This window comes from Theropithecus gelada, chromosome 8 (genome assembly GCF_003255815.1).
Source record: "Theropithecus gelada isolate Dixy chromosome 8, Tgel_1.0, whole genome shotgun sequence".
NCBI lineage: Eukaryota > Metazoa > Chordata > Mammalia > Primates > Cercopithecidae > Theropithecus > Theropithecus gelada.
This window is the reverse complement of record NC_037676.1, coordinates 101,166,660-101,184,141: the sequence shown is the minus strand read 5'-3', so window position 1 is coordinate 101,184,141 and position 17,482 is coordinate 101,166,660. Positions and strand designations below refer to the sequence as shown.

At 41.5% G+C, this 17,482-nt stretch overlaps 1 protein-coding gene across 1 annotated transcript in view; it reads left to right on the top strand.

Annotated features, from left to right (window-relative positions):
- Positions 1 to 17,482, top strand: part of STK3 (serine/threonine kinase 3) — a 466,952-nt gene that overhangs the window by 116,518 nt on the left and 332,952 nt on the right. The gene's annotated exons all lie outside the window — the stretch shown is intronic.

The following is a 17,482-nucleotide window of genomic DNA, read 5'->3' as shown; positions in this document are numbered from 1 at the left end:
TCACATGAAAGGTATATATGATCAAGCAACTTAACGCCACTGAGGTTAACCTTGATCACCTGACTGAGAGAATATTTCTCTATTATTCTTTTTCCCCCTTTTCATACTGTATTGTTTTAAAGGAAGTCACTATGTATAGCCCACACTTAAGGAGTGAGAATTATGCTCTACTTCCTTGAGAGTGGAATATCCCGTTTCTCTGTTTTTAACAATTTGGATCTAAAACACATCTGGAATTTATTCTGATATATCGTCATAGTAGATATTAGGACTGTTCCTTCCTCCTCTCCTTTATGTAACAAGCATTTCTTTTGTTTGGGGTAGTGGGTTGAAATTGACAACATCCTTACCGCTAAAAGAGAGCCCTGTTGTTTTAGATCAACTGGAATTCCCATCCTTTTTTTTTTTTTTTTTTTTTTGAGATGGAGTCTTGCTCCGTCACCCAGGCTGGAACGCAATGGCGCCATCTTGGCTCACTGCAACCTCCGCCTCCCAGGTTCAAGCGATTCTCCTGCCGCAGCCTCCGGAGTAGCTGGGATTACAGGCATGCACCATCACGCCCAGCTAATTTTTGTCTTTTTAGTAGAGACGGGGTTTCGCCATGTTGGCCAGGCCGTTCTTGAACTCCTGACCTCAAGTGATCCACCCGCCTCTGCCTCCCAAAGTGCTGGGATTACAGGCGTGAACCACCAGGTCCGGCCTCCATCCCTCTTTTCACACAGATTTATTCAGATAAGTCTATTATTGTTTCAGGTGTAAACCAAATCATGGCATGGTAGGGAATGTCAAGCCGACAGTTTGAGCCAATGACAGGAAGAGAGGCTGTCTGCTGGAAGAGGGGGTTTCTTCTGCTCATATAAGGGAGCTACCAAAAGATAGTATTTTTCTCCTTTGGGGCAATTTGGTGTGAAGATTTGGAGCTTGGCAACTTCGGCAGCCATTGAAGTCCTAGGAAGCAGCTGACACTGCCTATGTCAGAATGAAGAGGCAGAAAAAGAAAACATAAAACAAGTGAATAAATAAAAACCCTAATGTCTTTCATGTCGGTACTCAGCTACTAACTCCAAGCAATTCCTAAAGCCTGCTCTATTTCAGGGTCTTTCAGTTAAATGGGCCCTTTGTTGAGTAAGGCAGTTTGGGCTGGATCATCAATTGCTTGCAATATAAAGAAGGCTAACTGATGCAGAGTGATAGAAACAGAGATCTAACTTTATTTATTCCAAAAAGTCACCTGTTTCATCTCAATTTATTGAGATGTAAAATGTCACTTTATCATAAACAACATTTCCAGATAAAAATGGTTATGTTCTGGGCTTATTATTTATTATATATATTAATTTATCTATGTCTAAGTTAACACCACATTTTTTTTTTTTTTTGAGGGAGTCTCACTCCCATACCCAGGCTGGAGTGCATGGTAGCATGATCTTGCCTTACTGCAATCTCCGCCTCCCAGGCTGAAGCAGTCTTCCCACCTTAGCCTCCTGAGTAACTGGGACCACAGACGTGCACCACCACACCTAGCTAATTTTTTTGTATTTTTGACAGAGACAGGGAGGTTTCTCCATGTTGCCCAGGCTGGTCTCAAACTCCTGAGCTCAAGCAATCCACCTGCCTCAGCCTACCAAGTGCTGAGATTACAAGCATGAGCCACTGGGCCCAGCCAATACCACACCGTTTTAATATCCATTGTTTTGGTTTTTTTTTTTTGAGACAGGATCTCATTCTGTTACCCAGACTGGAGTGCAAAGGTGTGATCAAGGCTCACTGTAGCCTCAACCTCCCAGGCTCAAATGATCCTCCCACCTCAGTGTCCTGAGTATCTGGGACTATAGGTGCATGTCACCATGTCCAGATAATTTTTTGCATTTTTTGTAGAGACTTGATTTCCCCATGTTGCCCAGGCTGTTTTCAGACTCTTGAGTTCAAACAGTCTGCCTGCTTTGGCTCCCAAAGTGTTGGGATTATAGGTGTAAGGCTGGCCAATTTCCATAGTTTTATTCTATGTTTTGCCACCTGCTAGGACAAGCCTCTCTTCATTGCTCATTTTTTCAAAACCTTATTGACTTTTTTTTTTTTTTTGAGATGGAGTCTCACTCTGTCACCCAGGCTGGAGTGCAGTGGCCGGATCTCAGCTCACTGCAAGCTCCGCCTCCCGGGTTTACGCCATTCTCCTGCCTCAGCCTCCCGAGTAGCTGGGACTACAGGCGCCCGCCACCTCGCCTGGCTAGTTTTTTGTATTTTTTAGTAGAGATGGGGTTTCACTGTGTTAGCCAGGATGGTCTCGATCTCCTGACCTCGTGATCCACCCTTCTCGGCCTCACAAAGTGCTGGGATTACAGGCTTGAGCCACCGCACCCGGCCCAAAACCTTACTGACTTTTAAAAATGTATTTCCTTTTCCATTTGAACTTGAGAATTAACATGTTAAATTCTGTAAAAGGTCCTTTTGAGACTTTAAACAATTGGAGTTAACTAAATTTATAGATTAATTCAAGGAGTATTAATAATTTTTAAATATTGAATCTTCTCATTTAGGAACATGGTATATCTTTTATTCAGAACTTCTTGTGTGCCCTTAACTATTTTTTTTTAATTCATATAGGTTTTGTATATTTTTCTTTTGGATTATTTCTATGTATTTTATGGAGCTTGTTTTATTTGTAAATGCTATCTTTTTCTGACCCAATTTCTAGTTGTTTATTGCTGATGAACTAGAACAGTGATTCTCAAAGTATGGTCTCTGGACCAGCAGCATCAACATTTCCTGAAAACTTAGAAATGCAGATTCTCCAAGTGATTTTAATGCATGCTAAAGTTAGAGCCACTGCATTAGAAAGATACTTTGTCTTTCCTGATAGTTGAAGTCCTATTTTTCTTATAGGTTGCAGTAGACAACCTTGTATTTTTTATTACTATTATTATTTTTATCTTTTTCCATTTTCCATAGAACCATCAAGTCCAAACTTTTTATTTTTAATTTTTTACATTTTTAATTTTTTTATTTTTTTTGAGACCAGGTCTCTCTTTTCTGCCTAGGTTGGGGTGCAGTGGAGGTTACTGTAACCTCCAACCCCTGGGCTCAAGCAATCCTCTCACTTCAGCCTCCCAAAGCCTTGGGGTTACAGGCATGAGCCACCATGCTAGACCCTGTACTTTTTATTTTCTTTGTTTTTTTAGAGGTCTTAAGGTGAAATGACAGAATTATTGAAATAGTTCCTGCTTTAAAGAACCTCAGTTTTGCACACAGATAAAATAATGCTTTATTTTTGAAACAGCTTTATTGAGATATAATTGACATACAATAAACTGCACATAATGCAAGTGCAGTTTATTGTATGTCAATCGTTTGATAAGTTTTGATTTATATACACACTTGTGAAGCCATCACCACAATCAAGACAATGAACATATCCATTCCTCCCAAAAGTTACTTCTTGGTACTCAAGCTCTGTGTAATCCTCTCTCTTTGAGTGTTGGCTGGATGTAGTGATTTGTTTCTACCTGATAGAACACAGAAAAAAATAATAGGATGCCACTTCTGTGATTAGGTTGCAAAAGACTGTGACTTCTATCTTGCTTGCTCTCTTGTCTTCTCTCACTTTCACTTGGATGAAGCCAGCCTCTATGCTGGGCACTGCCCTCTAGAGATGGCCATCTGGGACCTGAGGGGCCTCTCAGAGGCGAACTGGTCGTAAGGAACAGAAGTCTTCAGTTCAACACCCATGAGGTACTGAATCTTGCCAACAACCCCTGAATGAGCTTGGAAGTGGATCCTATCCCAGTTAAATCTTGAGGTGACTATGACCCGGGCCATCACCTTGACTAAAGCCTTGTGAGAGACACAGGACCGGTGCCTCAACTGCAGCCTTTTGAGAGGCCCTGAACTGAAAGGTCCTGCTAAGTTGCACCTGGATTCCTGACTTATAGAGACTAGGAGGTAATAAATGTTTGTTAAATGGTTAAATTTGGGGGTAATTTGATATTCAGCAATAGGCAACTAATAAAGATATGGATTAATAAGTTGTGTGTGTGTATATACATATATATATAATGTATGTGTGTGTATATATATACATTTTTTTTTCTTGAGACAGGTTGTCACTCTGTTGCCCCAGGCTGGAGTGCAGTGGTGTGATCACGCTTACTGCAGCCTCCACCTCCTGGGCTCAAGAGATCCTTCTGCCTCAGACTCCTGAGTAACTGAGACTACAGATGGGTGCCACCATGCCCAGGTAATTTTTGTATTTTTTGTAGAGACAGGGTTTCACTATGTTGCTCAGGCTGTTTTTGCTTTTTGTTTTTGTTTTTTTTTTGACAGAGTCTCACTCTGTTGCCCAGGCTGTAGCGTAGTGGAGTAGTGCATTCTTAGCTCACTGCAGCCTCTGCCTTCTGGGTTCAAGTGATTCTCATGCCTCAGCCTCCTGAGTAGCTGGATTACAGATATGCACCACTGTGCCCAACTAATTTTTTGTATTTTTTAGTAGAGATGGGGTTTCACCATGTTGGCCAGGCTGGTCTTGAACTCCTGGCCTCAAGTGATCCACCTGCCTCAGCCTCCCAAAGTGCTGGAATAATAGGTGTCAGCCATGGCACCCAGCCTATATTTTTAATGCCCTTACTCTTCATTTTTTTTTTTTCAAAATAATTTCCGTTTACTAAGCATAAATTTGTGGTGTTCAGATGCTTCTCTATTACTCTTTCTCCCCTTATTTGTGGCTAAATATACAGAGATAATTCAACAGTTCTTTGTCAACGGTATTTTATAACAACTGGTTATATGGCAGAAAAATCTATTTTTTTACTTTTGAGTTATTCAAAACCCTTGGATGATGATTTACTAGCAAGGTGCCCCTGTGATAACTTTCTTAATACCTTTGACTTTGTTTCAAAGGGAATTTTAGAAGCCACAGTCATCTTACCCTCTTTCTCATAAAGACTGAGATTGAAATCATAGTTTAAATGCCTGAGGGAAATTAACCATGTAAAAGTATTCCATGGAAAATTTCTGTAAAATAATCACTTTATTAAGCAAAAAATTACTTTTTGTAAGGGAATCATTCCCTTTGGAAAGGAATTCCAAAGAAAGAGCAAAAAGAAGGTTGTAATGGGGATGGATATTCCATAATGTCAGGTTAGGGACCACATTTCATTATCTGTGTCCAGCAACTTAATGAATAAATGTTGATTAAAAAAATGTTTGAAAGGAAAAAAATATTAAAGTTTGAATATTCAGTCTTTCTCCCTTCGGTTTCTCCCACCCACTGAAGGAAGGAGCCTTCATTTCTTATCTCTCCATCTATGTTGGGTTAAGAAGGAGGTTAGTCTGGGCACGGTGGTTCATGCCTGTAATCCTACCACTTGGGAGGCCGAGGCAGGAGGATTGCTTGAGCCCAGGAGTTCAAGACCAGCCTGGACAACATAGTGGGAACCCCTGGTGCTACAAAAAATTTTTTAAATTAGCCAGGCCTAGTGGTGCACACCTGTAGTCCCAGCTACTCCGGAGGCTGAGGCAAGAGGATTACCTGAGTCTGAGAATTTGAGGCTGCAGTGAGCCGAAATCACACCACTGGACTCCAGCCTGGGTGGCAGCGTGAGACCTTGTCTCAAAAACCCCCTCAAAAAACAAGCAAACAAAAAATCCACACACACACACACACACACACACACACACACCCCCCCCAAAAAAGAAGAAAAAGGTTAAATTATTCTTTTGTGTGTTGGGGGAAAGGTCTGAAGTAATAGCCAAGGAAGGTAAATGGCCTTGATGGAAGGGTGGGGGTGGAATTGCGGGGGAGGGAGAGGAGGGTGAGTATGAGAAACCGGAAGAAACTTGAGAATTTGGTGAGCAAGGGAGAAGTTATTTGGGCAGCTTTTCAGGGAAACTTTAGGGAAAGAGACCGGTAAAGAGGATTTTTGGGAAGTTTTGCTATGTTAATATGTATATAATTCCTCCCTCGGCATTTCTGTGAGATTGTTAGTAAAAATTTTCATCTTTCCAAACTTTTTGCAATTGAATTTGAGCTTGCTTTGAATGTATCACATGCTCAGACTGGCCTTAGGGCGGCTGACTTTCACTCCAGCTTCTCTCTGTCCACTAAACATCTACCTCTCCTCTTTTTTCCCTCCTGCTCTAGGCCTCATTGCCCTGTTTTCCAAGATCATTAACTGATGTCACCACTACACATTTATCTAGGGGTATTCTTACTTCCCTAACTTTCCTCGCCTAGAAGTAAACAAGTCTTCTTTCTGCTTAGTTCAGTCAAGACACATTAGAAATTATTCATAGAGGCCACAGGCAGGAATAAAAAGAAATTGAAAGATCAAAAATGTATAAAGAAAAATAATTAAAGCAAGAAACAGTTTATAGAGTTTAGGTTTCTTATATATTTTTTAATTAATTAATTAATTTTGATGGAGTCTCATTCTGTCACCTAGGTTGGAGGGCAATGGCATGATCTTGGCCCACTGCAACCTCCACTCTAGGGTTCAAGCCATTCTTCTGCCTCAGCCTTTCGAGTAGCTGGCACTAAAGGTGTGTCCTACCACACCTATTTTTTTTTTTTTTTTTTTTTTGTATTTTTAGTAGAGACACGGTTTCACCACGTTGACCAGGTTGGTCTCGAACTCCTGACCTCAAGTGATCCACCCACCTTGGCCTCCCAAACTGCGGGGATTATAGGTGTGAGCCACCACACCCAGACTAATTTATTTATTTTTAGATAAGGTCTTGCTCTCTCACCCAGGCTTGAGTGCAGTTGTGCAATCATAGCTCTCCGCAGCCTCAAACTCCTGGGCTCAAGTGATCCTTCCATGTCAGCTTCTCAAGTAGCTAGGACTGCAGGTGTGTGCCACCATGCCCAGTTGACATTTACATTTTTTTGGTAGAGATGGGGGTCTACACTATGTTGCCCAGGCTAGTCTTGAACTCCTGGCCTCAAGGGATCCCCCCATCTGGCCCTCCCAAAGCTCTGGGATTACAGATGTGAGTCACCACACCTGGACATGTTTCCTTATGTCAATGTAACTAAGGACGCACCATGAAAGGGCTTCATCTCATGGAGTCTATCAGATTCTTCGTGTTGGTTCTTTTCTCTTCTTAGCTCTGTGGCTGTGTTTAGTGTCTTAGCCAATCATTGCTGTGTTTTGAGAGATCTTCAGCTTGTTCTGGAACTTCGGTTTGTACATAAAGGAAATGTTTTTTCTCCTTATAACTAATGTATAAGGAGGGTGAATTTTATAAAATGAAAGCCATTTTTTCTTTTTGCTGAACTCCAGCCTGTTATCAGCCTGAACTACAGCACTTTTCTGAATGATAGAACTTACTAATAGTTTATTACATACAGAATTGAATTGTTATTTTACTCTTTCATGAGTATATAGTCTGCATTTTCAACTAAGCAGTTCTGAGAGGGCAAGGACCATATTTTCTATACTTTCCCTTCATAGGTCTTAGTTATTGTGTTTATATAACGTTAGTATAGATCAATTGTTCTTAAAGTGTGATACAGGCACCTCCGGGGGTATCTGAGACCCTTTCAAGGGGTCCACAAGGTCAAAACTATTTAAAAACAAGGTTTAAATATTATTTGCCTTTTTCAGTCTCCCTCTTTCATGAATGTATGATGGAGTTTTCCAGATGCTACATGGATATGTAATGATATCATTGATCTGATGCCTAATGAAATGTGTGCTTATGTATCTTGTGTTTTAAAATTTTCTCAGTTTTAATTTCTTAATATTGATAGATATAATCCACATAAACAAAAGCTCTTTAAGTTTCTCCGTAGTTTTTAAAAGTGTAAAATGGTACTGAGACAAAAAAGTTCGAGACCTGTTGGTGTAATTATGTGTTGAACTGAAAGTAAAATCAATCTGATCTTATCTAAATCATTTTTCTGAGTTTATAGTGGGGTCTGGGATTCTTTGCTATTACTCTCTGTATCAGCCAAGGTCCAATCTGATACAGAAACCACAAGAGATAGAGACCACAGTTATTTGAACAGGAAGAGTTTAATATAAAGAATTATTAACTATAACTAAGGACTGGAGTAAAAGTGATTGGCTAGTAAGAAGCGAAGGCACCTCTAAAGAATATAGGTGCTATTGTTTGAATGTTTGTTTTCCTCCAAAATTCACGTGTTGATATCCTAATCCTGAAGGTGGTGACTTTGGAGGTGGGGACTTTGGAGGTGATTAAGTCATGAGGGCTACCCTCATTAATGGAATTTGTACCCTTACAAAAGAGGTCTGAGGAAGCTGTTTACTTCTTCTACCATGTGAAGACACGGGGAAAGATGGCTGTCTATGAATCAGGAAGTTGGCCCTCACCAGACACTGAATCTGCCAGGCCTTTGATCTTGGACCTCCAAAACTGTGAGAAATAAATTTCTCTCTCTCTCTTTTTTTTTTTCCTTCAATTTTTTGATTTTATTTTGATTTTATTTTTTTCTGTTGAGACGGAGTGTTACTCTGTTGCCCAGGCTGGAGTGCAATAGTGCAACCTCGGCTCACTGCAACCTCTGCCTCCTGGGTTCAAGTGATTCTCCTGCCTCAGCCTCCCAAGTAGCTGGAATTAACAGGCGCCCACCACTGTGCCCAGCTAATTTTTGCATCTTTGATAGAGACAGGGTTTCGCCATGTTGGGCAGGCTGGTCTTGACCTCCTGACTTCAGGTGATCCACTTGCCTCGGCCTCCCAAAGTGCTGGGGTTACAGGTGTGAACCACTGTGCCCAGCAAATTTCTCTTGTTTATAAGCCAACAGTTTATGATATTTTGTTATAGCGGTCTGAATTGACTAAGACAACAGGAATAACAGCTACTCCCCCCTGGGGCTGAGCTGGAGCACCCAAGGAAGAGGCCCCCCAGGACTGAGATCCAGACCTTGTTGAAGAAGACACAGCTGTGTCTCACTGAATGGCAGAGAAGTTACTGTAGTGCCATGCTGACAGAACTTGCTGGAAATCTTCCCTCTGGAACTTTGCAGAAATCTTCCTCTTAGGTTTCTGGGAAAGCTGTTCATGGTAAGGTGTCTCACTGGGGGCACTTGGTAGCAAAACTGCCTGAAGGAGGGGTGGGGTGTGGTGGGAAGGAAACTGTTGGTCACTGGGTGCTGCTGCTGCTCTGTACTGCAGGAACCAAATACTGAAGAGGGTACATGTGTTACAGGACCTGGCTGGACAATGTTGAAGTTGCCCATTTAGTAGGACCCAGAAAAGCAGTCCTTTGTGCAGGAGCCTGCAGAGGGAACACATGCCCACCAGGAAGGAAACCTTTTTCTTTTGCAATGTCTCTCTAGTGCTGTCCACTGACAAAGTTTAACATCATGCCATCTGGTAAAGAAAAATTACTCAAAGGGCATAGCTCTATTTTAACAGAGCAGGCAATGAAGGATGAATCTAGAGTTGAGAAGAAACAAAATCACAAATGGCATACTCATTTTCTCTTATGAGAAAAGAAAAAGAACTCAGAGTAGTCTGAGCTATGTGAGGTATGCAAAATGTATCAGGTCCAGAGAGTCATGAGTATGGAACTTCAGTCATGCCTCTTCCAACCCATGCCCAGGGGCAATTGTGTAAAAGCATTTTGTTCCTGACTAGCTGCCTCACCCACTATCTTCATGTTCCTGAACTTTGTGATACAAAGAAAAATGAATAGCCAATCAATAGCTTATGTTATTTCAATGTAAATTCCTGGTAACAATTTAGGAATTGCCTCTTCTTTTTTCTTTACACCCCACTTTTAACTGCTGTTCATCAGGAGGTCATTCTCAAGCTTTGGGCTGGAATAAACTCTATACTTAATCGTATTTTCTGAATCTCATCATTTAAGGTTGACATAATGTATAGTTCATGAATTACTGTGTCTCTTTAAATTCCATATATCCTACCCCTGAAGGTGATGGCATTTGGAGGTGATTAAGTCATGAGGGCTACCCTCATGAATGGAATTAGTACCCTTACAAAAGAGGTCTGAGGAAGCTGTTTACCTCTTCTACCATGTGAAGGCACAGGGGGGAAAATGGCTGTCTATGAATCAGGAAGTTGGCCTTCACCAGACACTGAATCTGCCAGGCTCTTAATCTTGGACCTCCTAGCCTCCTTATGTTTTCTTTGTGTGGAAATCCATTCATTCATCCAACAAACATTTATTCATTGATTATAATGTTCTGAGTACTTATGTGTAGCAGACACTGTAGTCTGTTGTCTAATTACAATTTCCCCATTTTTTTCTAAATAATAGGATTCCAATTCTGTTCTGTTGACCTAAAGGAAGAAGCAGAGACAAAATTAATGTAAGTAGAGAGTTTATTTGGGTCAAGCTGGAAGATTGCAACCTGGGAGCACAGATTCAAGTTGCCATGAATATGCACTCCAATTAGCAGCAGTTACAAGTGGAATTTTAAAGGGAAAGAAGAGGCAGTTCCATTGCCAAGAATGTATATTTAAATATGTTAAGCTATTGATTTGCTATACATTGTTCAACTATAAAGTGTGGGTCATGGTGTCTGCTGCTACATTATTAGGTACACTTATAGCTACTTGTGGCAATAGTAAGCAGTTTTAAGAAATGAATACATAGCTAAACAGGTGTTTGCAGGGGAGTAGAATGTGATTGCTGTCTCATTGGGCCTGATAATTTTTAAAGACTCACATCCCTCAGATAACGGTTTTTTCTTTTCTCAGTTCTTCTCTGCATGGTTCTCTTTGCCATAAGCTTCAGGGAAGTCTAGTTCCAGCCTCAGCTCTAAGCCCACCTCCATGGGGTGAATCACACAAATGGTTTTAATAAGTTTTGGCTATCCCCTTTTCTTTGTCAGAGATGGGGCTATAAACCAAAAATAAAATCTAAGCCCCCCCCAACTGACTAAATGGACCCACTCTTGGCCAAGGGATTCCAAAGAAACCTGAAAAACTAGTTCAGGTTATGAAGGAAGTAGAGTTTAGGCACAACTGACCAGTGTTAATATTAAAATAGCAATCCTCAGATTGACAGAATAGACTCTTTATAGCAATAAGACACCAACTCCAAACTGCCTCTGGTCATATCACATGACAAATAACAGGCCCTAAAGGCAATCAAAGTATTTTTACCCCCAAATATATTTCTTTGAGATATTTTGGAATGGCCCTGCAAAGCTGTCTCTTGTGGAAAAAATTTACTTTCTCTAGAGAATCCTCTTCCCTTTCCATATCTTTTCCTGATCCAGGAGAGATTTAACTGGTAAATGTCTGATAAGAGACATTTACCATCTATTCCCTTTGAAGTCAGCTACCTGGAGGCTCTATCTACATAACATGAACCTTGGCTCCCATAACCCCCCTTATTTTAACTACAAGACTTCCTTTCTGCTGACTTGAACTCTTTAGGCAAAACTTAACTCTTTCAACCAATTGTCAATCAGAAAATCTTTGGATCCTCCTATGACCTGGAACCTTCCCCCTGCACCCCCCAACTTTGAGATGCCTTTCCAGGCCAAACCAATGTAAACCTTACATATATTGATTTATATTTTTGCTTGTAGTTTCTGTCTCTCTAAAGTGTATAAAATCAAGCGTAACCCAACTCCCTCAGGCACATATTCTCAGGACCTCCTGAGGTCATTGTCCATACATTTGGCTCAGAATAAACCTCTTCAAATATTTTACACAGTTTGGCATTTTTCATCAACATGTCTGTGACACATTTCTAGCCAATAGGACATGTAGGAAAGTCTGCAGAGGGACTTCTGGGATAGACTTTTCCTACCATCTTATAAAAGTTGTATTCAGAAATAAATAATTCTCTTCTGGTGCTGGGCATTGTCATGTCTCCATGTAAGGCCTGGAACATTGGTGGCCATCTTGGTCCTTTGAGGGTAGGGAGATAGTTTGAGGAGACAACTAGGTCTGCTGTGCACAGCAGAGGAGTGAGAATAGAAATTAAATCCTAGGCCCCACAGCCAACTGAATGGACTCCCCTTGGCCAGGGGGACCCCAGAGAAACCTTAAAAACTAAGTTCCCAGCCATGACAGGATAGGCGGTCAGACATACCTCATTATACTTCTTCCCTTGCTAATTGCCTTTAGACTTTCTTTCCTAAGAGTCAAATAGGAACTAGTCCTTTCGAAAGACTTGCTGGACTCCTTTTTTTTGTGGTTTTAACAACACAACTGACCAGCATTCCTTTCTGGTAAGTGACCACCATGGATTGGTTGTGGCTGATTTACAGAGGATGCGCACAGGATGCCTCTGTGTTTTCAGTTTCACCTTTTGAAGTATACAGCTTAATTTTAGTGCATGTAAATTGAAGTCTCCACCCGAAAGTGTACATGGGTAATATGCATGTTTGCTTATTGTGCATATGAGTGTCTCCCTTTGTGAATATACATAGTCACAAAGGGGAGGCACTATAACCTATTGAATATGTACACTTAGCCAATCCGTCTCATTCTTCCTTCTTTAAAATGCCTGCTTCCAGTTTCTGACAGAGGCTATGCTTCCCAGATTGTGGGATGGCCAGCCTGCAGGCTGCAACCTTTTATAAGAAATAAAGCTCTCCACTCAAAATTTATGAACCTTGTGATTCTTAAGTTGACAACAAGAAATGGAAGTAAATTGAAGAATTATTCAAACCTAGAAACACCTCCTTCTAGGCTTCTTGTTTTAAAAATAGTTTTGAGTTGTTACTTGTAGCTAATAGTTATGATAGACTCCTGACATGACAAATAGGAAGAAGATACTGTCCTTATTCCCAAGAGGCTCTCAGTGTGGTCTGAGAAACAAGTTAAATAATAGTTTAAGATTGTTACGATAAAGGAGGACAGTGGTTAAATTCAAATGCAACATGCTAGTTTCAAACTAACCATAAAACTGAGTTAGAAAAGAGAAACAGATCGAGAGAAAATGTTTTGTGAAGTTACCTCTTGAAGGAAAACATTTCTAAATTTTCCTGCAAATAAAAACCTACACAATATATTTGATTAGAGATTTCTCTCTTCCCCAAACTCTTCCTTATTATAGCAGAAAAGATTAATTAACATTTGTTAATTGATATTATTTTTCCAACAAATATAAAAATGAGGCTGGGCATGGTGGCTCATACCTATAATCCCAGTGCTTTGGGAGGCTAAGGTGGGAGGATTGCTTGAGACCAGGAGTTCGAGACCAGTCTGGGTAACATAGTGAGACCCCTGTCTCTACAAAACTCAAAAGTAAACTTAGCTGGGCATGGTGGTGGATGCCTCTAGTCCCGGCTACTTGGGAGGCTGAGGCAGGAGGATTCCTTGAGTCTAGGAGTTCACGGTTGTAGTGGGCTTTCATTGTGCCACTGCACTCCAGCCTAAGAGAAATACAAAGTTGTAGTTTCAATGAATAGCTGCAACTAGTATGACAAGGAAAATTTTTTTTACTTTAATATTTTTCTGTCTTAATATTTTAAACATGGTGGTGTACGGATTCAGTTACAAAGAATGTGCTTTTTGTTATTCAAAGGAACTGGATCTCAAATTGCAAATTTCTCTCCCATTTCTCTTAGAGCATTCAACTGAGAATTGTAATCAGCTGTTTGCTAGTATAATTAAAGTGTATCTTTAATCTCGATTCCAAATGGAGCTGATGGAAGCAGAAACAGATTATCTTACTTTCCTTTTTTTTTTTTTTTTTTTGAGATGGAGTCTTGCTCCATCACCCAGGCTGGAGTACAGTGGTGCAATCTCGGCTCACTGCAAGCTCTGCCTTCCGGGTTCACGTCATTCTCCTGCCTCAGCCTCCCGAGTAGCTGGGACTACAGGCTCCCACCACCACACCCAGCTAATTGTTTTGTATTTTTAGTAGAGACGGGGTTTCACGGTGTTAGCCAGGATGGTCTTGATCTCCTGACCTTGTGATCTACCCACCCCGGCCTCCCAAAGTGCTGGGATTACAGGCGTGAGCCACCGTGCCTGGCCGATTACCTTACTTTCACAGTTAAGTGAAGCTGGGTGACCCCTATCTGTATCTCAAATGTTCCTGCAGCTTTCATTGTTCATGTTCTTATTTGCAGTTTGAATGATGACTTCTATGCTTTCCTCCTGGAATCTTCAGGTTGGTTTTCCACAGCCAAAGTAAAATAGAAGCTTGAAGCATTTTTTTTTCTTCTCCTGAATAATTCAGGAGAAAAACAATTCCTTTTATTCAGTAACACACAACACACCAGGCACACTCCTGCCTCTGGGCCTTGGCGCTTATTGTTCCCTTGGCCTCACATTCTAACATTCCCTTGGCCTCACAGTCAGGCTGTCTGCATGGCTCTGGCCTCCACTTCCTTAGTCACTCTCTCATTGAGGCCTTCCTTTGCCATCCTACCTGAAATTCATCACTTCCCCTCCACTTTATTTTTATTTATTTATTTATTTTTTTGAGGCAGAGTTTTGCTCTGTCGCCCAGGCTGGGGTGCAATAGCTCTATCTTGGCTCACTGCAACCTCCGCCTCCTGGGTTCATGCAATTCTCCTGCCTTGACCTCCCAAGTAGCTGGGACTACAGGTGTCCACCACCACACCCAGCTAATTTTTGTTATTTTTTTAGTAGAGACGGGGTTTCACCATGTTGGCCAAGCTGGTCTCAAACTCCTGACCTCAAGTGATGTGCCCACCTTGGCCTCCCAAAGTGCTGGGATTATAGGTGTGAGCCACTACATCTGGCCTCTTCCCCTCCACTTTATATTCCCTTTTTCCATTTCATGTTTCTTCCTTACCAGTTTTCAATCTCTAACATGACCCATTAGGTACTTTTTTTATCTTATTATGTTTCCCCAACCAGAATGTAAACCCCCTGAAGGCAGGGATTTTTGTCTATTTGTCGTCTCGTCTCTTTACTGATGAATCTCCAACACCTAGAACAGTGCCTGGCATACTTAAGTGCTCAATAAATATTTGTTGACTGATCTACAGTGGAATGAGGCCCAGCTTTGGAGTCATAAAGGCCTGGATTAGAACACAGACATTCTGTTTATCCTAAGGTAACTCCTTTCACACTTTTGAACCTCAGTTTTCTCACCTATAAAATGGAAGTAACTACTTCACAAGGTTGTTTTAAGGGTTTAATAAGAAAATGGAGGCCAAGTGTCTGATCCTGTTGGAGTTGTATGATAATTATTAGCCTTCTCCCTTTTCAAATTGAGGAAAGACCTCAGAAATTTATTTTCTGATAGTATTCCTCCTCCTTCCACAATTCTTTATGGGTGTATGAGTCAGGATCGTAAGCCCTTTAGAAGGTACAATCAAATTAGGGTCAATTGAAGGAGTTTAATTTACAAAGCATCAGTTGAGGATTGAGGTTGGGGAACACAGGACATAGAGAAGAAACCCAGGGAATAGGAGAGCAGCCATGACACTTAGGCCCAAAGGGTCAAGGGGAAGGAGGGATAATTAGGTAGAGTAATTTGCCTTGCAAAGAGCCATGATTCTCTGGAACACAGCTAGCCCTAGGTCACCTCACAGGAAGGGAACCAGGGCAGCCAATAGTCTGACCTCACCCTCCTTTCTCCCTCAGATGATCTTTTGCTGGGTCTATCATCGGACCCAACCATAAGCCAAGGGGCTTCTGATGTCAGCCATACATGTTAGCTCTCAGAGCAGAGAGCAGATGGAAAAGGATGGAGAATGAATCTGCAGGACCAAAAGGAAGCTATCTAGCCCAGTGCCCTTACGATGTATCAGGCACTTGCTATGCAAGGTATAGAGAATAAAGATATGGCTCAACTTTCAATCAACTCATAGTTGGGTTGGGATGACAGTCTAACAACAGAACTTCAATATAGTGTGAAAAGTTTCATAGAAAAGCCAACATGGGCTGCTATGGACATATATACAAGACGGGTATCTCTTTCACAACTTAAATGTGACAGATAGTGGGTGATGGTGCTGGTGGTTTGACTGGGAAAGGCTCCCTGGAGATTACAGTTGATAAAACAATTCAGAGATCATTTATTTTCTTTCTTCCTTTCTTTCTTTCTTTCCTTCTTTCTTTCTTTCTGTCTGTCTGTCTGTCTGTCTTCCTTCCTTCCTTCCTTCCTTCCTCTCTCTCTCTCTCATTATTGAAACAGGGTCTCACTCTATTGCTCACACTGGAGTACAGTGGCTTGATCATGGCTCACTGAAGTCTTGGCCTCCTGGGCTCAGGCAATCCTCCTACCTTGGCCTCCCTAGTAGCTGGGACTACAGGTGCATACCACCATGCTCAGCTACTTTTTTGTATTTTTTTTTTTTGTAGAGATGGGGTTTCACCATGTTTCCCAGGCTGTTTTCGAACTCCTGGGCTCAAGCTATCTGCCTGCCTTGGATTCCCAAAGTGTTGGGGTTGAAGGTGTGAGCCACCTCGCCCAGCCTTCCTCAAGAGGTTTCTCTGATGAAACACAAAAAGATGGGAGTGAGCCTGGCACGGTGGCTCATGCCTGTAATCTTAGCACTTTGGGTGGCTGAGGTGGGTGAATTGCCTGAGGTCAAGAGTTCAAGACCAGCTTGGCCAATATAGTGAAACCCTGTCTCTACTAAAAAATACAAAAAATTAGCTGGGCATGGTGGTGGGTGCCTGTAATCCCAGCTACTAGGGAGGCTGAGGCAGGAGAATCTCTTGAACCAGGGAGGTGGAGGTTGCAGTGAGCTGAGATCACGGCATTGCACTCAAGTCTGGGCAACAAGAGTGGAAAAAGAAAAAAGAAAAAAGATGGGAGTATGCCATGGAAGTGAAGATGAGAGTTAGGGGGTTAGAGTGGGGTAATTTCAAAGATTCTTCTCAGGTTTAACATTTTAAATATTAGGTTTTAAAATTGTTGTTGTCCTGTTATTTCTGAACAGTCAGACTGTGGATCTTTAATAAATGCAAACAAGTATAAAATTTTGTAGCCGGGCATTGTAGTCCCAGCTACTTGGGAGGCAGAGTTGGGAAGACTGCTTGAGCCCAGGAGGTTGAGGCTGCGGAGAGGCATGATGACACCACTGCACTCCAGACTGGGGGACAGTGAGAACCTGTCTCAAACAAACAAAACAAAAAAACCCTTTTTCTTGTTCTCAGAATTTGAGTTTCAAAAATGAATGGCCTTAAAATAACTAAATTTGGGGAAGAATATAATGGTTTGAAAATAAATAATGCAAGTTTATTACATTATTTATTTTTATCTTATATTTCCTTTATTTAGCATTATCTTCATATTTATTGTTCTAACCTCCAAGAAAATTCTATATAACTCTACATCTTGACAATTTCTTTCTTTCTTTTTCTTTTCTGAGACAAAGTCTGCTCTGTCACCCAGGCTGGAGTGCAGTGGCGCGATCTCGGATCACTGCAACCTCTGCCTCCCGGGTTCAAGTGATTCTCTTGCCTCAGCCTCCCAAGTAGCTGGGAGTACAGGCGCATCGCCACGCCCGGCTAACTTTTGTATTTTTAGTAGAGACGAGGTTTCACCATGTTGGCCAGGATGGTCTTGAACTCCTGAGCACAAGTGATGCGCCCGCCTTGGTCTC